Source organism: Myxocyprinus asiaticus, chromosome 50 (genome assembly GCF_019703515.2).
Source record: "Myxocyprinus asiaticus isolate MX2 ecotype Aquarium Trade chromosome 50, UBuf_Myxa_2, whole genome shotgun sequence".
Taxonomy (NCBI): Eukaryota; Metazoa; Chordata; class Actinopteri; order Cypriniformes; family Catostomidae; genus Myxocyprinus; species Myxocyprinus asiaticus.
In genome coordinates, this window is record NC_059393.1 from 10,975,925 (window position 1) to 10,999,140 (window position 23,216).

At 38.9% G+C, this 23,216-nt stretch overlaps 1 pseudogene; it reads right to left on the reverse strand.

Moving 5' to 3' along the window:
- Positions 1-1,277: 1,277 nt before the first annotated feature.
- Positions 1,278-4,178, reverse strand: LOC127439047 (beta-1,3-galactosyltransferase 2-like; annotated as a pseudogene).
- Positions 4,179-23,216: the final 19,038 nt, after the last annotated feature.

Consider the following 23,216-nt stretch of genomic DNA (forward strand, 5'->3'; position numbering starts at 1 on the left):
ATTTTTTTATTTTAATAAACCAAGACTGCATCTGCACATTAGTGGATGTACCTTGAGTGGGAACACATGTGTTTTCTTTGCTATTCCATTGGAAAGGAGCGAGTTGAGCGCTCGTCTGTGTATACGAGAGAACATTACAGCTTAACGCCACTGAAAACAGCCATGGCTCTCTTCCTGTAGCTGCTGTTGGACTTTACCAGTGTCCGCTCCTCCAGGCAAACCCACCAAGAACAAAGTCATCACTGATTTTCACTGGACTGAGCTCTCTTTTCCCCATGGGCTCCGGGTTCTGCTGGTTACATTTACCACGTTCATCCAAAATGAAGGATCGCCATTTATTTTAACAAACATGAACAAAATGGAGGGGGCCCATGGAGGGGGCCCAACAGTTTCTTTGCACTGGGGCCCTCAAGATCCAAGTTACACCACTGACCGTAACCCAAGTTAAATGTGCCTTAACATGAACGTCTTTCAAACATTACTGTACCCTAGAAACATGGTATGAAATAAGATTTTTTTTTAAAGTTATGCAAGGCATGTGTGATAATTATTGCAAGACTTCTTACCTTCTAGACACAACCTATAAACGGGGCACATTAATGCATGGGCTTACATGGGCTGAAGCCCAGGGGCACACAACTTCTAGGGGGGCCCCTCTAACGAGAGACACTGTTGTAAACATGGAGATGGTGTGGAAGAGCTAAAGCCGCCTGTGTAGCACATGGTGATAGAACAACACTCCGCTTTCTCCAATCATTTATAGTATAACATTAGTATGATAATATATAGTGTAATATACAGTAACACTACAGGTTGTAATTAAGCCTTCTGCTGTGGTAAAACAAACAAATAAAAACAGTGATTTAGTTACAATTAGTTTATCTCATAATTTTTTTGCTTGTTCGTTTTACCTATAATAAAATTGTCAAAGTAAAGTCTGCTTCTGACATACACATGCTTAGATGTGTGATGTCTCAGGCATCGTATATATCTTTTTGACACTGTTGGTGTTCACTTCAGTCTTGTTTTGCCTGGCTTTTATTTTAAAGTTTTGTTTTTGTTGCAATATTTAAACAGTAAAATAATTATAAAAATAAGAAACACAAAACAATTCATAAAACTTCATAAAACTTCATAAAACTAAAAATGCAAACCGTAACAAAAAAATATCAAACCATTGATTTGGTCTACAGAAATTTTAATTAATGAATTGTAGACAAACATCTAAAACACAAGAAGAGTTCAAATATTTTGTAGTATCTGATGTCAGCCGTGTCCAAAATGTTGTTATACATTTTATATGTTCATTTACTTTAGTTCTTAAGTACATCCACAAGTTTTTCTCTTTTTCTTTCTGTCTCACAAAAGCAAGTCAGAAATCTGTATTTCTCTAAATCAGAGTTTTCTTCCATGTGGGTCTCTTTACATCTTGCCAGAAGTCTATTAGCTGCTGTGGAGAATACAGGATTGTCATAATGATCAGGAGAAACTCGTCTCGATTATATTCTTTCAGATAGGCTCTAAATTGAGAAGGGTCTGGGGGGTTTGAAGGTGAAATGCCTAACCGTTTCAGACAAGCACCCACATATGCGTCCTCTATGTTAAAGGGCTTTATGTCCTTGGAAACTTCAACTAATTTTTCTGGAAGATCATTGGAGAAAACATATCCCATACCCAGCGGATATACGGGGTAGTTTGGTTCTGGGTACAGCTCCTCTGGCACGTACCATTTTGAGTCTTTGTTTCTGATGACAGGTGGGCTCCACATAATCATACCCGTAATATAGTTTTGTCTGGGTGTGTTGGGGGCCAATAGGAGAGTCATCAAATTCTCCACATTCAAGAACATGTCAGAATCGACCTTCATGCCATAAGATGCTTGAGGGCAATGAGTGGCCAACCAGTCCATAATCACCATCGTCTTTATGGTCAAATTGACGTATGTGTCGATGAAGTTGCTTTGCAGCAAGTCTCTGTGTTGTCGGCTCTCTTCCTGTAGCTGCTGTTGGACTTTATCATTTTCAGCTCCTTCAGACAAACCAACCCAGAACAAAGTCATCACTGCATTTCCCTGGACAGAGCTCTCTTTTCCCCATGTACTCCGGATGGCGCTCCAAGCTTCCAACTCATGAGGGCCACTGGGAACATCAAGACCAGGAATGGATTCTGTTGGCGACATTTATCAGGTTCATCCAGAATGAAATTATAGTTGCGTGGATAAGCAGCATGATAATGCATTGAAAAGTCATTGGTCACAGTGGGGGCTGCAGTGACTGTAGTTTGTATAGCAGTTGAAGTTTGAGTATCATAGGCAGAAGAACCCTCAGTCACTTCATAACATAATTAAACCAGGTGTCAGGGGGCATAAATGGCTTTACTGAGAAATCAGAGATGTAAAGAATAGCAGACACAAAGAATGTCAATACAAGTAGCAGAATGAACCCAATTTTAATGTTGCACTTGTATGGAGCTCTATCCTTAGTCATACTGCATCTGAAAAAGAAAAAGAAACAGATAAAAATAGAACGTGATCATGGATTCTAAGTATGTGACAAAAAAAAAGTCCTACTATCAAAATATCATTGACAAATGAGTTTGTCGGAGGTGATAAAAATGAGAGATCCTTTTAAAAACCTTGATTAAAACACGTGTCAAGTTCGTAAAAATGTAATCTTTGTGTCCATGTTGGTTTCAAAATAAAAAAAATATATAAAAAATACTTTTCTACAAAAAATACAAATTGTTTTTAAATATATATATATATATATATATATATTACAGTATCCGAAGAGACTATTAGTATTATCTTTGGAAGGAACTGTTGAAGAAACCTTTAAAAGTAATGAAAGGGGTATATTTTTTGGGAAAATGAATCTATTCCCATATCAAAAGGAACAGGTAAAAAGAAAAATGTGCCATGGTGGTCAGAGGACTGTACAATGGCAAGTAGGGAAAGAAATAAGGCATTTCAGGTATTGAAAAAAAACACTCGCATGAGGCAGTCATAGACTATCAAAGGAAAAGAGCGACTGCAAGGAAGGTAAAAAAAAAAAAAAAAACATCCAAAAATGAAAGCAATGCAGAATTTTTGCAACACAATTGGAAGAGTGACTAGATTTGGATGTGGTTTGGCTATGATCTTGAAAATTAATGGTATTGATGGTTTTAAAAATATTCCTGATGCAAGGATGATCAGCTGTCCTTCCTGTCTCCCTCTAGCGCTGTCTTAGGCGTCTCACAGTACAGACATTGCAATTTATTGTCCTGGCCACATCTGCAGTCCTCATGCCTCCATTCAGCATGCCTAAGGCATGTTCCCGCAGATGAGCAGGGACACTGGCATCTTTCTTTTGGTGTTTTTCCAAGAGTCAGTAGAAAGTTCTCTTTAGTGTCCTACGTTTTTATAACTGTGACCTTAATTGCCTACCGTCTGTAAGCTGTTAGTGTCTTAACGACCGTTCCACAGATGCATGTTCATTAATTGTTTATGGTTCATTGAACAAGCATGGAAAACTTTGTTTAAACCCTTTACAATAAAGATCAGTTATTTGGATTTTTACAAAATTATCTTTAAAATACAGTGTCTTGAAAAAGGGACATATCTTTTTGCTGAGTTTATATACTCTATATATATATATACAAACACACACACACACACGCATACACACGTATTTTGAATACGCATACACACACACACATATTTTGAATACGCATGCATACACACAAATTTACCGCAAAGCTCATTTGCATTTGAAAATTATCAGTTGCAAATTTGCAGCAAGTTTGCAGCAAATTTTCCATGAACTCTCGATTTTTGTAACTGGTGTGCAGAGGTTTTGTAACTGGCTGTGTGCTTCACTAATGGGAATACATTCACTTATTCCCTGCTGATGTTGAAACTTGTTTCTTGTAACCTGGTTGGAGCATTGAATCAGACAGGCAGGCAGTTGCCTCCCTATAGGGAGTGCATGCTGAAAACAATAAGGTTAAAGGTGCAATCATAATTTTTTCCTAATTTCAAAACTTTTACTCCAAAAGAAATTAATTGTAATTTTGAAACATATGTATAAAATCACAAGCACTCACATGAGATGAAGACTCCAGTCAGATCAGTAACCTTTTAAAAGTGGTTTAAATCTGCATGGAGAGTCTCCCCTCATGGGAGTGGCCATGTTGGGATCACATGACCAGCCAAATACTACTTGCTTAATCTCAGTAACCACCCTGTTATTTGACACTTTAACTTCAGCCATTTCAAGCATCCTCACACAACTTGAGAGATTGTTGTCAGATTCATATATGGTACAATGCATAATGACATGTTCTACATTTTCTTTATCTCCACAGTTAGCACACTTATTACTATTTATTGTCCCTAGAACAGCCAACGTAGTATTTAAACCTGTGCGATCTAATCGGAGTCTTATTATTATTTCCTCTCTTCTGTTCTTTTCTTTATAGATCTTTATTTTAACTGATTTTTGAATTTTATAATATCTCCCTTTCAGATCTTCTTCCCACTTTTTCTGCCAAATCTCTATTCCTTTATTCTTAATCAGGGCTTTCCCTTCTCCTTTTCCTAATGTAATTGATATTGAAATTTCCTTTTGTAAGGCTTTTTTTGCAAGCAAGTCAGCACCCTCATTTCCTTTCAATCCCTAATGAGCCTTCACCCAACAAAACTGAACATCAATACCATCTCTATGGATCCTATAAAAATGTTGAAATGGTTCTATAATAAGATCTTCTCTATCACTTTTCCTCGATTGGATGCTTCCCAAAACAGCGATTGAATCAGTGCATATTACCACCCTATCCGGTTTAACCACTAATTCTGCTGTATTCACTGATAAATAATCGGAAAGTATTTTAGCTATGGTTATTTTAAATTCAGGGATGTATACACCAGTTCCCACACTCCTTTGCTTATTCTTTGACCCATCTGTGTAAATTTTAAGGTAGTTGAAATACATATTTCTTACATATAAACTTGCTTCGTTACATTCGTTTGCCATTCTCTTTTCTTCTCTAATATATTAATATATATTTCTGTTGCTGGATAAAGCACATGGTGGAATATTACTAATTGGGGTAGTCCTAGTGATCTCTATAGCCTCCAAGCCATATTCACTAGCTCTTCCTTTTGATGTCCATCCAAATCCACTTCTCTTAAATTTGTCATATTCCCAACAATTCTGAATTGTTATTTTTGTGGGGTTTTCCTCTCCACATCCTTTTAACCTAATCCAGTATGTAAGTGATAATTGTTCTCCTCTGAGCTCCAGTGGTATTTCACCTGCTTCTATTAGGACAGCATTAATGGGGGTTGACTTTATGGCTCCTATTCAGAACCATAGAGCTCTATACTGTAATCTGTCTACATTTTGTAGTGTTGTTTTAGCTGCTGCTCCATACATCCATAATCAATTGTTCATCTCATAATTGCTCTGTATATATCATCAATTAGTGTCTGCTTTTCAGCCCCCCAATCATATCTAGCCACTGCTCTTAGTAAATGTATTACTTTTTGTATTTTGTTTCTATATGTTTAATATACACTTTCCGTGTGTATTTATCATCTAGCCATAATCCTAAATACTTAAACTCAGACACCCACTCCACTGGCTCCCATATAGTGTCAGCTTCTCAACATCAGTGTTTTGCTTATTTGTAAATATCATATAACAGGATTTACTCATTGACAGCTTAAACCCCCATATATATGAACATTTTTCCACTTTCTTTATTGCTTCTCATAATTTTCCAATCACATATTTCTCATTTCTTCCCCTTATCCATATAGCCCCATCATCTACATATAATGCAGATTTGATACATCCTTCAAGATCTGAAAAAAATGTAATTTATCATGATGTTAAACAGAATAGGACTGATTGCACTACCCTGTGGGATGCCACGTTTAAGGGTTTTTAAATGTGCCAAATTTTGTTTTAAAGGTCTCATACAATAGATTTACATGCATCCAAGGTCAAAAAACACTTTAATTTGCTCATAATTTAAATTGCAGCACTACCTTTTTTTTTCCCCCAGTGTCAAAAACGACTCGTTCTATGATCCGTTCTAAAGGATTCATTCTAAACTCCTCCTTTCAGAGAGCCTACTCTACTCTGATCGGTCAGATGTCCCAGTCTGTTGTGATTGGTCTACCGATTAGTGTAGTGTTTGAGGGTGGGTTAAAGTTGTTCGGAAGCAGCCAACGAAGACCAGAGGTGGGGTTTTTTGTTACCAAATTATGTCGGTTAGTACAGGAAGTAAGTCTGGAATTACTAACGACTCGTTTCAGGTGTTCAGAATCGGTTCTTTCTTTTGGAAGTCAACAACTCCATTTGTCATGCACTTTGATTTTTTAAACTTTGCAGACTTTTTTACATTCACAAACAGCTATATAACACACTACATGAAAGGTAATAGTTGAAAAACTATAATAGGTGCTCTTTAATGAACATTTAATGAACAACCCTTCCCTCCACATGGAATCGTGTGCCTTTTCAATGTCAAAATAAACTATTGCCATTAATTCTTTCATTTTCAAAGCCTTTTCCACTTCATTACTTACTTGAACAAGAGTGTCAGTTGTGGATCTTCCTTTTCGAAAGCCAAACTGATACTTACATAATAATCCTCTCTGTCCAGAACATATGTTAATCTGTTTACTATTATTTCCATCCATTTACATAAGTGCGAGGTCAAAGCTATGGGCCTGTAATTTCCCTGGTTTGTTGAATGGTAATATTATCGCCTTTTTCAATCCGTTAAGTATAGCTCCTTCACTCCATATTTTATTGAAGAGTCTCTGTATTATCTTCAAAGACTCCACTGGCATCTGTCTAAACATAGCATAACTTAACTGGTCTTGTCCCGGGGCTGTATACCCGATGTCTTGCAAGGCTATTTTAAGTTCCGACATTGAAATATCCACATCAAGAGCTGATATATCATCTTCTCTCTTTTCCCTCACATTTTCATTTTCTCTAATTGCCCATTCTTTTCCTTGTCTATGTATAACATCTAGATGTTCACCACTGTGTATTGCAGAAAATGTGATTCCCAGAACATCCGCCTTCTCTTTGTCTGATACTGCCATCTTCTCCCCATCTACTAACGCAGGGATTTTTGTTACCTTCCTTTTCCCACTCATTTGTTTAAAGATGTTCCAGATATCTTTTAATTCGGTTTCTCTACCAATGGTGGAACAGAATTCGCTCCATGTCCTCTTTTTTGTATATTAAACTGTCATTCGGCAATTGCTCTTTTCCTTTGGTAATCAATAATGTTCTCGTGTGTTAAGTTTTTCTTCAATACTCAAAATGCCTTATTACGTTCTTTTATGGTTCTACTTCACTCCTCATTCTACCACGGTACAACTTTCTTTCTCCCTTTTGTTTTTTTCCTTGGTATACATAATGTCACAGCATTAAGTATATAATCTGTTACTTGTCTTGAGCATTCCTATATGGTTCCTTCTAATGTAACCATGTGTACTGATTCCCTACAACATATTTTGAATTTTTCCCAATCTGCCTTATCAAAACACCATCTAGTGAATGTATTCCCTATTTGCATCGATACGTTTGTATTTATTATAGTGAGAAATGATCACTTCCTACTGTCGAGTCTTTGACATACCAGTCACACTTATTAACTAACTTATCTGATACCAGAGTAATATCAAAGCATGAAACTATACCCTTATTCAACTCGTGTTCCTTTTCCATCATTAATACAGACCAATGTCCTTTCATCCATCAATTCCTCAACTATTCTTCCATTATTATCTGTGCAATTTCCACCCCATAAGCTACTATGAGCGTTGTTGGGCCTCATGTATTCAGATAGAAGACAAAGGCAGGCCTAACACAGTCGTAAAAACCTAACTCGAGCCCCCACATTCCAAGTCGTAAATCTTACTGATAAAAATCGCGCCAAAATCAAACAAAAGGAGTCCAAAACAGACTACAAATCCCATGAAGCCTTGCTCACTAAAGGATCAAACTCTCAACTCCTATTGGATGAGGCACACAACAGAACGCACCTCAAACCATGACATCATCAGGAGTTGAAATACCTCTGAAATGCTTTCGGGATTTGCTTCCAGCAACTTTGCTTGCAGTGTGTGGACGCAGTTCATAGCTGCTCTCATGTGCAACCTCGTGGCACAAGGAAGTAATGTCCTACTTGAAACTGTAGCCATACAATCTCCATCTCGCTGGACGAGTTGAGATTACTCTGTGTTCCACTGAACACTCTAACGGATCCGAAGGAGACCGCCGAGCAACTCGCATCTTCATCCATTTGCCTACAGAAGTGAAGAGATCAAAGATTTCTCTTCCATCTTCAATCAAGTCGACATTTCTCCGCCAGCCCGCCGAGAATCAACAGCCGTACCGCCCGCTGACAGAGCGAGGAAACGGCCTCCCGTCATCACCCGAGCCTCAAGGAACCGGGTCAGAGTTAAAGGACGGAGGAAAACGCATTCTACCTGTGTCCTCATGCGATTCAAGTAAGAGGTTTACGTCTGGGCAGAGACAGAATATTATAGTGTGTTATTCTTGTGTTTCAAGGTTTTTGCTTGTACAGTTTACGGACCACCATGTCCGCTCATTATTAATACTCAGGGTATTAATTATCACGAATTTGTTTTGCTGTATTATGGTCCAACCAAATTGGAATGTTGTGCAATTTCGGCATCGCGGGTGAGACAGCAACTGAGTTCATCCATTAAAGAGTCAAATAACGCGGGACTGTTTACGAGCCGTCCACCACGTCTCTGAGTGATGAACTAACAGCTGCTTTCTCTCCCACGATCGCGAAATCGGCTGAAGGGCTGTCACTTCTCTCTCTCTCTCGTGCTAACCACACATACACACGAACGCACGCGACCCCTCACAAACATTCTGGCACACATTTTGGCTCGTAGATAGCTTAAATGCTAAAGCCCAGCTTTGTCCCTAAGCTATCGTACAAGCAGATACACGCGGTAACTGGAAGACGCCAGTCGCCGCCCCCATTCGCGGTCATATTCCCTGGCCGGAAGTCTCGCGTGACATACTCTCCACGAGAGTTACGTCCGCAATTTTGTGCGCATCCCTCCTTACACACACACACACTGTCACACACACACCTTATGTGTTATAGGATTATTTTTATTTCCATATCTAATCATATCACTGTTTAGTTAGTAGATGTAAGTCAGAAGTTTATTGACTGCATTATATTAATTATTAATTGATATTACTGCATAAATAAACTTTGTTTATATTACAAAGAGAAGTGTTTTGGTTTGTTTTGCATACACCTGTGTCATGCTGACGGGATGTCAGTGCTCGGATTCAAACCTTCATTCATTGTTTTTTTTCCCTAAAAATCGATATTCTTCAGATGTCGATTTTCCTAAGAAAACAATCTAATATTGAGACTGTTATACTATTTGGTTATTAGTCCCTGATTCCAGGGTGGTGCCCCGTCAATGTTGATCCTTATTAATATTCTATTGATTTTTGATAATTATCTTTGATGATTGTTGAATTTGAATGATCAATAAGCTAGTGTTAATTTTAATTAATGTTTCATCGATGTTAACAATTAACGATTATCTTTGATAATTGTTGATTTAAAGGATTACAAAAAGCTAACATTGATTCTCATCAATGTTCTATTGATTTTAATAATTAATAATTATCTTTGATAATTATTAATTATTGCTAATAACCAAACTTGCTCCTAAACGTAGCACACTACATTTACTGGAGCCCCATATGAGGTTTTAATGAGTTAGATTCAATTAATTAATTTAAATTAATTAATTAATAACTAAAGAAATAATTAATTATTTCTGATAGTAACACTGATCTAAACAACCAGTAAAGCCCTACAGCGTTAAAATCACCACACCAAAGTTCCTTTTTAAAAACCTTTCCTGCTATTTCATTTGACATTTCTATAGTTAACTTTTGACATGAATTGTAAAAATGTATTAATTTAATATTTCCTTCTTTCCCTGCACAACGGATTTCAATTACAATACATTCCCATTCTTCAGGAGATGTAATCACTCTGAAAGCTACCCCATCTTTGATAAAGGTAGCACACCCTCCACCACTTTGATTGTTACCTCTATCATGTCTTATTGCACTATATCCTGGAATTCTATAATCAAGCTGAGGTTTTAACAATGTTTCTTGTACACATCCTATTTTTGTAACTACTTCAATATCGTAAATATACGTTTTAAATTCTTGTCCATTAGCTATAAGGCTTCTCGCATTCCATTGAAGTATGTGCAGAACCATGATCAGAATCTCAACCCTCAGCATGTGCATTTTCTCCACCTTCAGTTATTGTTAACAATGCATGTATTTGATCTGCTTTAAATTTCTCTCATGTCAAGAAATCTTCCCGCCACCTTTACAATTACTTTTATTCTATCACTTTTCTTTTTCAGTTGTGAGGTAACATTAAAGATGTGACAAATGAAGGCCACAAACTTCACTTTCTTCACTACTAATATATCCTCATCTACTTTACACTTGTGATTACATTCAATCACCATAGGGTCCGGTCCATGGATTAACTCCTGATAATCTGATGATTTGTCATCCCTTTGGCCTGTATAATTTTGACCTCTTCTGTTGTCATTCCTGTAAGTATTTTCCTTCTCCTTGACTTGCTTTAGAGCTTCTGCATATGAAGTTTTACTCATTATCTTTACTCTTTGAACTACTTTGGCTTCTTTTTGCACAATACATCCTCCATATGCTGCACTGTGATCTCCACAGTTACAGCATTTCACTTTGGCATCCTTTTCACATTTTCCATACTCATGCTGACCACCACATCTCACACATCTTTGTTTACCTTTACATTGCTGAGCTATGTGCTCCATTCTTTAGCATTTGTAACATCTGAGAGGATTCTGAATAAATTCCCATACTCTGAAGTTCATGTATCCCATTTGCACTGATTTTGGCAGACTTTTCTCAAACTGAATTCCTACAGATAAGGTTTCCTTAATTGAACCATCCTTTTTACTCTTCAGTCTCGTGGCATCTATTACCTTACCTTCCTGTATCTCTTTTTTGACATCTTCCATAGACATACTCAACATGACTCCCGAAATTATTCAACTTTGAATAAGATTTCCAGGTATGTGAGCTTTCATTCGTTCACCATTAAGTGTAGTCATTCCTAGTATCTTATCCTGCTGCTGCTTATTGGACGCATATATTAATACACGTTTGTTGTTCAGCAATCTAGATGGAAGAAGAAATGTCCTGTGGTCTGATGAAACAAAAATTGAACTGTTTGGCCATAATGACCATCGTGATGTTTGGAAGAAAAAGGGTGAGGCTTGCAAGCCAAAGAACACCATCCCAACCGTGAAGCATGGGGGTGGCAGCATCATGTTGTGGGGGTGCTTTGCTGCAGGAGAGACTGGTGCACTTCACAAAATAGATGGCATCATGAGGAAGGAAAATTATGTAGATATATTGAAGCAACATCTCAAGACATCAGCCAGGATGGGGAAAAAATGTGATCTCAGTGATTTGGACCATGGCATGATTGTTGGTGCCAGATGGGCTGATCTTCTGGGATTTTCATTCACAACAGTCTCTAGAATTTACTCAGAATGGTGCCAAAAACAAAAATCATCCAGTGAGCGGCAGTTCTACGGATGGAAATGCCTTGTTGATGAGAGAGGGTAACAGAGAATGGCCAGACTGGTTCAATATTTCCAGGTATGTGAGCTTTCATTCTTTCACCATTAAGTGTAGTCATTCCTAGTATCTTATCCTGCTGCTGCTTATTGGACACATATATTAATACACGTTTGTTGTGCAGCAATCTAGCAAATTTTACTTTACCAATCTCTTTCTCGATTGCTCCTGTTAGTCTTATTGGATGATAATGCCCACCATCATGATTGAACTCAACAACAACTTTCCACTCAATAGTTTATTAGATCAAGTCATGTTGACAGGATCTTGATTTTTTCATAGTGTTACTTCTACCAGACTCACTATTATCAGTCAAACTTCTCATTCTAGTCCTCCGATCTTCTCCTTTCAATGCCCTTTTCTGCTTCACAGATTTAGCTACAATCCACTCCATTACATTTCCATTTTCTCCATCTGAGCTAGCTGACATGATTATACAGTCAGAGTACAGTTTATGCTAACCACCAAACTATGTTTCTTTACCATACAATTTCAGGTTTTCAGTCAATCCACTCTCAACACCGTCATCCCTGCTGAGGACTAAAGAGCAAGTCTGCCCCGAGCCATGTCTTTTCTTTGATTCTTGTTGTCCCTCTTGCTTTCCTTTAGTAGACTCTGCTTGTTAACTCCAGGTGTCATCACTAATGACCAATCATCAGTTTGAGCCAGGGTTGTGCACCAATTGTGCATTCAAAATTGAATGAAGATTGCCTAAATTCCTGCATTTATATTGAATTTGAATTGAGGTAACAAAAGGATGTAGAGTTGCAATTTGAAATTGAATTTAAGGAAGTAGAATTCAAATGGAATGAAATTCAAATTACTGTTAAGTAAAATAATAATAATAATAATAATAATGCATTAGATTTTTTAGTATAGCATGAAACATTTTATCATATTATCAGGGTTGGGAGGGTTACTTTTGAAATGTATTCCACTACAGATTACAGAATACAAGCTGTAAAATGTTATTTGTAACGTATTCCGTTAGATTACTCAAGGTCAGTAATGTATTCTAAATACTTTGGATTACTTCTTCAGCACTGGTAGATTTTTTCACTTGTTTTGACTATAAAAACTCTGCCAGTACAGTAAGACAAAATACACATGTTAAAAATACATTCTCTGAAAAACCTAAATATCTTATGCAGTGTTGTTTCTAAAACAAGATTTTTGATAAAATTGATCTTGTTTTAAGGATTTTTAGATATTTTTACAGGAAAACAATAAAAAAATTATCATCAAGAATATGATTTTTGCCCTAATATCAAAGGTCCTACTAGAAAAAAAGAAATTATGATCCAACGTGAACTGGATCATAAGACTCTGTAATATGGTGGGCACATGCAGCCAACACTCTCTGCTGTCTCTCTCTGCCCCTCTGATGCGTTCGTTCCCTTTTCAGGTCTCCCTCCGCCATCACTATAACAAGAAACAGGCATTAGAAATAATGAAAGCCCAGGTGACGAGCCTCACCGCTCTCTCTCTCCCGCAGACAGATACATGATCACGCCCCCATCCCCACATAACCCCACTGCCCGACTCAGGCTGGGGAAACATCCGGCCTGCCAACTCTCCCCCATTTTTGGAGAGAAAGTCAGCCACAGCCATCTGCGCCCCCGGTCTGTGGATCACCTCAAATTTGAACGGCTGAAATGCCAGGTACCAACAGGTGATCTGCGCGTTGGTACCCTTCATGCGGTGGAGCCATTGGAGTGGGGCGTGATCTGAGCAGAGGGTGAAGGCCCGGCCCAGCAGATAGTAGTGGAGGGTGAGGACAGCCCACTTGATCGCAAGACACTCCTTCTCAATGGTGCTGTACTTCGTCTCCCTCAAGGAGAGCTTGTGTCTGATGTACAGCATTGGCCGTTCCTCCCCCAGACCCCTGTCAGATGCATCTGTCTGCAAAATAAAGGGGAGAGAGAAATTATGAGCATGTAAAAGCACCCCCCCACAAAGTGCAGATTTTACTTTTAGGAAAGCCTGTTGGCACTACGTCCACTGGAATGGATTGGGGGCCCCCTTTCTAGTAAAATCAGTCAGTGGACTGGTGACATCAGAGTAACTAGGCACAAACCTTCGGTAGTTGCCAGACAGCCCCAGGAACTGTCTCACCTCCATTTTTGTCTTGGGCCTTGGGCAGGCCACGATCGCTGCTGTTTTGTTAACTTGGGGTCATATCTGCCCATGACCCAAGTGGAACCCCAGATACCGAACTTCCACCTGCCCAATTACGCACTTCTTCAGGTTGGCTGTGAGCCCAGCCCATCGCAGCGACTTCAGGACATCTCTCAGATGTTGCATGTGCCGCCACCAGTCATTACTATAAATGATAATATTGTCTAAATAAGTGGTGGCATATGCTGTATGTGGTCTAAGAATTTTATCCATGAGATGCTGGAACGTGGCGGGGGCCCCGACCAAACCGAACGGAATAGTCACAAATTGGTGTAAGCTGAACGATGTGGAAAACACTGTCTTCTCTCGGGAGATTGGAATTGAAGGGATCTGCCAATACCCTTTGTTAAATCCAGTGTTGAAAAAAATGGAGCCGTGCCCAACTGATCGAGCAAGTCGTCAATCCGGGACATTGGGTATGCATCAAATTTAGACACCGCGTTCACTTTGCGATAGTCTACACAGAACCGGACCATCCCATTGCTCTTAGGTACCAGAACCACCAGGCAGGCCCAATCGCTGTGCGACTCTTCTATTATGCCCATCTCGAGCATTGCTTCCAATTCTTCCTGAATGACCTTTTTTTGTGTTCAGGAAGACGATAGGGGCGGCTACGAACCACCACCCCTGGGGTGGTCTCGATATGGTGTTCTATGAGGTTCGTGCGACCGGGGAGAGGTGAGAACACATCTGCGAAATCTGCTTGCAACTTGGCCACGTCTGTGAGCTGCGATGGTGAGAGGTCTTCACACAGAACTGGGGTGAATGGATTAGGTTTCAGAGTCACCTCTGGCCCGAACTCCACCCTCTCTGAGACTAGCATTGCCAAGACCACAGGGACCGCCTCCCTCCATGATTTTAGGAGGTTGAGGTGGTAAATTTGTCATGCCCCACCCCATCCATTCATCTAAACTTATAATCGAGATCTCCGACTTGCCGTGTGACCTCAAAGGGCCCATGCCACTTGGTGAGTAATTTAGAGATTGAGGTGGGCAGTAATACAAGCACTTTATCTCCCGGTGCGAATTCCCGTAGTCGAGTGCCCCAGTCATACAGTCGGCTTTGACGTTCCTGAGCTTGGAGCAAATTCTCCTGTGTTAGTTGACCAAAATTGTGGAGATTTGCTCTAAGATGAAGAACGTATTGAATTTAATTTTTGCTATTTGAAGGTCCCTCCTCCCAAGCTTCCCCTTTGACATCAAGCGCACCATGCAGCTGATGCCCATACAGCAGCTCGAAAGGGGAAAACCCTGTGGAGGCTTGTGGGACCTCTCATACTGCAAATAACATGGGATTGAGGCATTTATCCCAATTCCTAGCATCCTCGTGTATGAACTTACGAATCATATTTTTTAAGGTTTTATTAAATCTTTCCACCAACCCCTCTGTTTGTGGGTGGTGTGAATCGATTTAATACCTAACAATTTGTACAGTTCGTGTAGTGATCGTGACATAAATTAAGTGCCTTGATCAGTGAGTATTTCTTTTGGAATCCCCCCTCGGGAGATTATTCTGAAGAGTGCCTCTGCAACACTATGGGCTGAGATGTTGCGCAGGGTCACTGCTTCTGGATATCGCGTTGCATAGTCCACCAGAACTAATACAAAGCGATGCCTGCATGCGGTCTATTCTAATGGCCCGACGAGGTCCATGGCAATTCTTTCAAAGGGGACCTCGATTAGCGGTAGAGGGCGCAATGGTGCTTTTGGAGTGACCAGTGGATTCACCAAATTACATTCACAGCACGTCGCACACCGAATTGCGAATGTCCCCGTGAATGCCCGGGCAAATAAAATGGGCCATTATTCAGTTGACCTAAATGGCCAGCCATCGGATTATAGTGAGCCACCTGAAAGAGGGTTTCCCAACGGCTCTTTGGTACTAATAATTGGGTTGTATTTTCTTTTGTTTAACTGTCCTGCGTCATTTGATACAACCGATCTTTAATAATTGAAAAATATGGGTAAGTGCGACGCCATGCTGAAGCTGTAGACCATCGATGACTCTCACTTGGTCAAACGTGTGTTTGAGGGAGTCATCACGTGACTGCTCTAGAGGGAAATCCCCCTCAGGGAACCCCCTGAGGATGGAAACTCCCTCTCTTGTGTCATCTTGTCGTGGATCAGACATAGACAGCCCTGGCACCGCCTCTCCAGCCATAGCATCGCATGTCACACACCAAGACAACATTTTACAGGACCCATCCACACATATTTCCCTTAATAAATTCTTAAAATCAGGCCAATTAGTTCCCAAAATCTGTGGATGTGTGAGGCGGGAATTAACTGCGGCCTCTACTCTATATATTTTCCCCTGAATAGTATCTCAATGGTAACCACCGGATACATGTGAATATCCCCGTGCACACACCGCACCCTCACCCGTTTATCCATGCTCAATGCCCCTTCTTGCACCAAGCGTTGGTGAATAGAGGTTTGAGAACAGCCTGAGTCCACCAAAGCTTGATATGTATCCCCTTTTAGACTCACTGGTATACGATATGCCCCTGCTCGATCGGGGAGGCCTGCGGAGCATCAGGGATCTGGACCAGCGTCCCCACCTCCATCATTGGACACCGATGCTGGCAGTGCCCGGCTTCCCCACAGCTCCAACAGACAGGCCAAGGCTTCCCTACTGTGCCTGTGGGGGAGATTATGCTTCGGGGGTGCATATTGTTAAAAGATCAGACAAATACTGAGGAGCCAGACCATGCAGTGCTTTATATGTAAGCATAAGTATTTTAAAATCAACACGAAACATGACAGGGAGCAAGTGCAATGACTCCAAAATAGGAGCAATGTGGTCACCTGTTCTGGTCCTAGTCAGGATCCTAGCTGCCAAATTTTGTATATATTGCAATTTGTTAAGTGTGGATTTAGAGACCCCAACAAGAGGTGCATTACAATAGTCAATGAGGGAAAAGACAAAGGTGTTGATCAGCTTTTCAGCCAGAGAAAAAGATAGCACAGGGCATAATCTTGCAATATTTCTGAGATAAAATAGGAAGTCATAACAGTATTCTGCACATGGGGATCAAATGTCAAACTAGCATCAAATCACTCCAAGATTCTTCAGTTTTCTTTGAAACTCCAGAACAGAGCCATCAACAGACAGTTATAGAACCAGCATTACAAAGCTAGTGAGGAGAGCCAAGAAGCAAAACTTCAGTCTTGTTACTGTTTAGACAGAGAAAATTGTTAGTCATCCATACTTTTATCTCAGAAATACAATTTGAAAGAAAAGAAACAGCTACATTTTGACCATGTTTAGAGTGGATATAGATCTGAGTATTGTCTGCATAAAAGTGATAGTTAAGACCTGTCCAAGAAGAAAATAAATAAATACTAAAAAGGGGCCTAAAATTGAACCCTGTGGAACACCAGTATGAACTAAATCAATCTCAGACCTGTAACCACCCATAGAAACAAACTGGCTATTATCGGAGATTGTTTTAAACTGGTTTAGATCCTGTCTCAGAAACACCAAAAACAGTTTCAAGACGGTTGAGTAAAAGATTGTGGTCGACAGTATCGAAAGCGGCACTGAGTTCAAGAAGGATAAGGATGAAAAGTGAGCCAGAATCAGATGCTATAAATAAATAATTGGTGACCTTGTCCAAGGCCAATTCTGTGCTATGGAATTTTCGAAAACCAGACTGAAAGGGCTCAAAGAGATTATTAACAGTAAGGTGATTATGCGGTTGAGAGGCAACAACACATTCTAGGATTTTTGCCAAAAAAGGAAGAATAGAAATAGGATGGAAGTTGTTTAAATTGTCCAAATCAGTGTTTTGCTTTTTTGGAACTGGAGTCACAGCAGCAATTTTTAATGCTGCTGGCACAATACCAATGCACAGGGAGTCATTTATTATGCTGAGAACAGACGGACACAAGGAGTCAAAACAATATTTAAATAATCTTGTAGGGTGAGGATCAAGTATGCAAGTGTTGGCTTTCATACATGATACCTCTTTAATAAGCGAATCTAGATCAAGTTGAAAGAAATTAGAAAAAGGGGTACCAGAAAAACTGGACAAACAGAGTGGTGAGGCAGAAGAGACAGATGGAGTAACAGTAAGTTTACGGGCATTGTTGATTTTAGAACAAAACAAATAAAAAAAATAAAGAAAATTATTGCATAACTGATGTGAGACAGGCAAGGTGGTCCACCGTTATTTTTGAGCTGTCCGTTTATAGTGTGAAAGAGATGTCTGGGATTGCTTTGATTATTTTCAATAATCTCACCAAAATAAGAAGATCTAGCAGATTCAATTGCAGATTCAATTGCAAGCTTGGTCTTTCCAAGCTTGGTAATAAATGTTCAAGCCAGAAAGACACCACTTCCGCTCCATTTTATGAAAATCTGCCTTCTTTAAGTGCAGATTGCCATTATACCAGGGAGCAGAATGGGCATAGAAAAGATTACATGACTTTAAAGGAGCAAAGGAATCCAAGTTAGAGGCAAGAAGATTATTTGAGAAACTTTGTCCTCAAGGGAAGCAGAAAATATATCACTTAGAGAGGAAACAACAGAGTTGGCAAAATCTGCCTGATCAATTGATTTCCACTTCCGGAAATTAACAGTGCAAGAAGAGGACATCCTTGAATGAGGCAATTCCAGATTTAAAAAGATAGCTAAGTGGTCAGAGAGACCAATATCAACAGAAGAGAACTGAGACACAAACTAATCATTTGCAATCACCAGATCTAAAGTGTGACCTTTGTTATGAGAGCCATTAACAAACTGAGTAAAATTAAAACATTCCAGTAAGGACAGAAAGTCCTTGGCCATCACAGAGTTATTAATGTCAATGTGTATGTTAAAATCCCCCAAAATAAGGATTTCTCTTGAATTTGAGACACAACACTGACAACAAATCTGCAAACTCAGACATAAAAGCTTAATTTGACTTTGGAGGTCTATAGACTGTAGCGATGATGGTTGCTTGCTGGGCAGAGATACTCAAAACAAGGCATTCAAATGACATAAACTGTGGTACAGACACAGAGCTTATGTTATATTGCAGATTATATAACACAATGATACCCCCGCCTCTGCCAGAGAGTCGGGGAAAATCAAACAGCCCAAAACCCGTAGGAGTAATCTGGTTAAAAAGAAGTCCATCATTTTGTTTGTGCCATGTTTCTGTTAAAAACGATAAATCCAGTATTTTGTCTGTGATGATGTCCAATAAAAGCAGATCCTTGTTATTCACGGAACATGCTTTAAATAACTCAACATTAACCAGGCTCTGAGACACAGAAGGAAAGGATTAAAGCTCTGAGCTGGAAAGCGATGATAAATTGAGGTCAGCACCAGTATAAAACAGTCTTTTGGTCTTTCGCCAAGACATAGGGACAGAGATGATAGAGGATGATGAAAGGACGTAACTGCGTCCTGAGCTCCAATGAATATACCACTTCTGTCGCAACAGGCCAACGTTTCAGCAGAGTACATAAGTGTCTTTTGCCAAATAATGGTTCTGTTTTAAGTTCAATAGCTGGCGTGAGGTGTACCTCACGTCCACAGCGATCCCAAGGAAACGTAAGTCCTCAGCAATGCAACAGCAAGGAATAGCATACAATAGGCATATTGTTTTACTCACAGACTAAACGCTGTTTACAGTATTTGTGCACAGCATAGTTACAAATGTTAAAAACAGATGTGGCTTACTTGTCACGTTACTTTCATCTAATTCTCCCTTTAAAACAAGCCGAAAGACACAGTGATACGATGTGTAGATTCTGAGTTATTGTAATCTTCACTGAGCACGTTTGACATCTGAACGGCTGAAGGGAAGTCAGGTGGCTGCTCCCGCCGTGTCCTAGTGCTTGCCGAATGCATTCTCTGTCAGTGTGACTTATACACAGATGGGACTTTATTTCCGGAAAATACGCTACCCATATTTTCCGTAATAAAGTCGCAAATCACTGTATAAGTCACACTGACAGAGGTTGCATGCGGCAGGCAATAGAACCCAGGTGCAGTCGCCCGACTTCCCTTCAGCCGCTCAACATGTCAGACGTGTTACGCGAAGATTAGGATTTACACATCACATTATGGTGTATTGGGGCTTGTTTTAATCAGAAGCATTTTTTAAAGTAATCTTGTGTAACAGTTTTTCATATTCTGTTTGTGTTTCTTAAAAAAAAAAAAATAAAAAAAAACGCAACAAATAATTCACATCTGTTTGTAACACCTGTAACATTAGCGACTGTCTATCTGTGGATATTTCTAATTTTTGCAACCCTCTTTGCTATGCATTAATTATTTGGTTCACTGACTGAATGTTTTTACTAATAGTGTGATGAAAAGTCATTTTGTGCGCATGTTGCGTTTGACAGAGGTCTAGAGTTTATAAGCACAATAATGTAACGAGGAGACAGAATATTTATACTAGTTGCATAAAGTACTTTGCAAAGGTAACATACTCTGTATGTTTAAGTTTATCAGCCTTAAAAAATGACTATAAAGTTTAACTCTATAAAGCTTGCAACCCTTAACTTGTCCACATGAAGTTGCACTTGGTCTCCAGTTCTTACTGTCTCTGCTGCAGTGATCTGATGCACCACGTAACCCCCAGCTAGACTGATACACTATACGGGGAACAGAACATTCTGAAACACAAACACCCATTTCATCTTACCTGCTTATAAAATACACTTGAAAAACAATATGTCTGGTGGGAGTTCCAATTAACCTGTTGTCCTTCCTTGATGAAGTAACCCTGGTCATCTGCCTGTCTGCCCTAATCTACGTAGAAGCTGGTCCATTCTAGAATCAAACCACAGCACTGACCCTCACCCACCTGTGACACTAGAGACCCTCCAGAGTATAGTGCCACGACTGATGCTTTGTAAGCTTGAAAAACAGAGAAAAGGGTAGTTTGGACCCTGGTTTAGTCTTACACCGAATTTTAACCAAGTACGACGCAACACAGCAACAAGTGATAAATCCTATATTTTCCATATTGAAGGAATATTCCTGGTACAACACAAGTTAAGCTCAATCGACAGCATTTGTGGCATAAGGTTGACCACCACACAAATTAATTATGACTCGTCCCTCCTTTTCTTTAAAACAAAGTAAAAATTAAGGTTACAGTGAAGCATTTACAGTGGAAGTGAATGGGGTCAATTTGTAAACATTAAAATACTTTTTCAAAAGTATAGCCACAAGACATGAACAATATGCGTGTTAACGTGATTTTAGTGTGCTGTTATGTAACCATACATACATTTTAACATAAGAATTAAGGTAAATGCTTTTATAAAATTAAAAGATTCACATTTCTAACTGTATAATTTAGTTTGTACAGATTTTGTGTTCTGTTAATGAAGAAAAGCATCAAGCTTACCAGAAAATACAACTATTTAGCTGTTATTTGAGGCAACAGGCTTGTGCAACAAAACAAAATTTCTCATCTTTTGCTGTGGCTGTTCTGGAATGAAAAAATCTAAAGATAACGCATCAATTGCGCTCTTCGGGTCTGTTCACACTGAATGTGTTTTATGCCTCTTTGCTGTTTTTAATTGGTTTTCTATATACACATGCCAGGAGTCTTATGCGTTTTTATGCCATTATGCCTTTTGCTGTTTTTTAGCATCTTGCACATGGGCGGTTTATCAATATAAAAGAACTTCAACATGTCTTTAGACACCTGCATTCCATTCATTGTGCTGCATCTAGCATTTTTTTAATGCAAAACAAAAAGATTGTTGCATTTTTTTGCACCAGTACAAAAACTTTTTGAAAATTAAAGTGATTTAAAACTAAATTATCTGAAATTGCCAAACGCATCCCTTTTTATTCTGACCAAAATCACTTAAACACACATCACGACGTAACTGCGATTTGCGAACTCATAAGTAGGAACTTCAAAGGTTAGCTTGAAGGCAGCAATAGTCATAACCGTCCAACAAAACATTTTGTCAGTCATTATTTTATTTATTTATTTATTTTTATTTTATTTTTTTGCAGTTGGTAGCCCCACCCACACTGAAATATCATTGGTCCAAAATCTTGAAAAACCACTTCACCCTTATGATGTGTTCTGGTCATTTTGACCTGGACAACTTTTTTTTTTTCTTCGAATGAATTTACTTTTACTTAATCCAATAGGAAAAAAAAAAAAATCCTTGACTTTGTTCACATATGGTATCTGAAAAAATAAATAATTTTTCTTAAAATTGTTTTTTTCACTTTGTTACATGTGTTCCCAGTCAAAAATAACTGGCCATTGGAAATGAATGGATTAGACTACAATGTACATAAATATTAAGTGTTCAGGAGCATCCCAATCTTTGAGGAATATGTCAAGATCTACTTATATTATGTTGTGTTTGAATCGGGATAGTCTGCTCTAAGTTACCGTATGTTATATGTATGTTTCAGGAAGTAATAAGGAAAAACGTAACAAAAAGCCAGTCCTGTTTATTATATTTATATGTGTCTGTGGAAATTTCATACACTAATACACACTAATACACACTGTAGTTTGGCCTCTGAGTGAAACAAATTTGCTCAAATCTTCTACTAATTGAGACCTTTCCAACTATCTATAAAATATGGCTCTCTCATCTTTTTTATAGTTTTACCAACTCTGAATATAATTGTTGTGATAACAAATTTGCAAATGATGAGATGAAACAGGTCTTATTTTTCAGCAAATTAAAAAGAATTATTTAAGAATTGGTAGGATCAGCTATATGCATAGTAACTTCCAGATTCTAAGCTTTATTTTCTATTTTGTTCAGATCAAGCAAGTGGTTATTAATGTATTATGTAATTATTATTATTTTTTATTTATTTTTCTGCAGGGAGCCCAACCACCCTGTCATAATTACTAAAAATGAAGTTGATAAAAAGATCTAATGCAATATCTTGTGATAATATATGCAATATGAGAGATTTATAAACAATCATAGTGGGCCGGTCATTTTTGACCAGGAACACAAAATGCGTTTGCACAAAACAAACACAACAAAAGGGTTAATGCTAAAAACTGGAAGCCTCACAACCGATGAGGAGGACACAGTTTGAAATACATTTCACAGCTTCGCAAATTCCTGCATACATTCCCTCTTCACTTTCAATACCATATCGTCTATCCGGCCCCAGGCTGTAGCAGTATTTCGGTGAGTCGTCTGTGTGAGGAACTCCTCAGTTTTGCAGCTCTGCCAGACTATGGACATCTAGCTGGTCCACACTGTTTCCATCATCCCCCTCCGACTGACACCTCAACTGAGAAAAACCCAAATATATACAAATAGCAAGCTTAACAATAAATAAACTCATAATTAA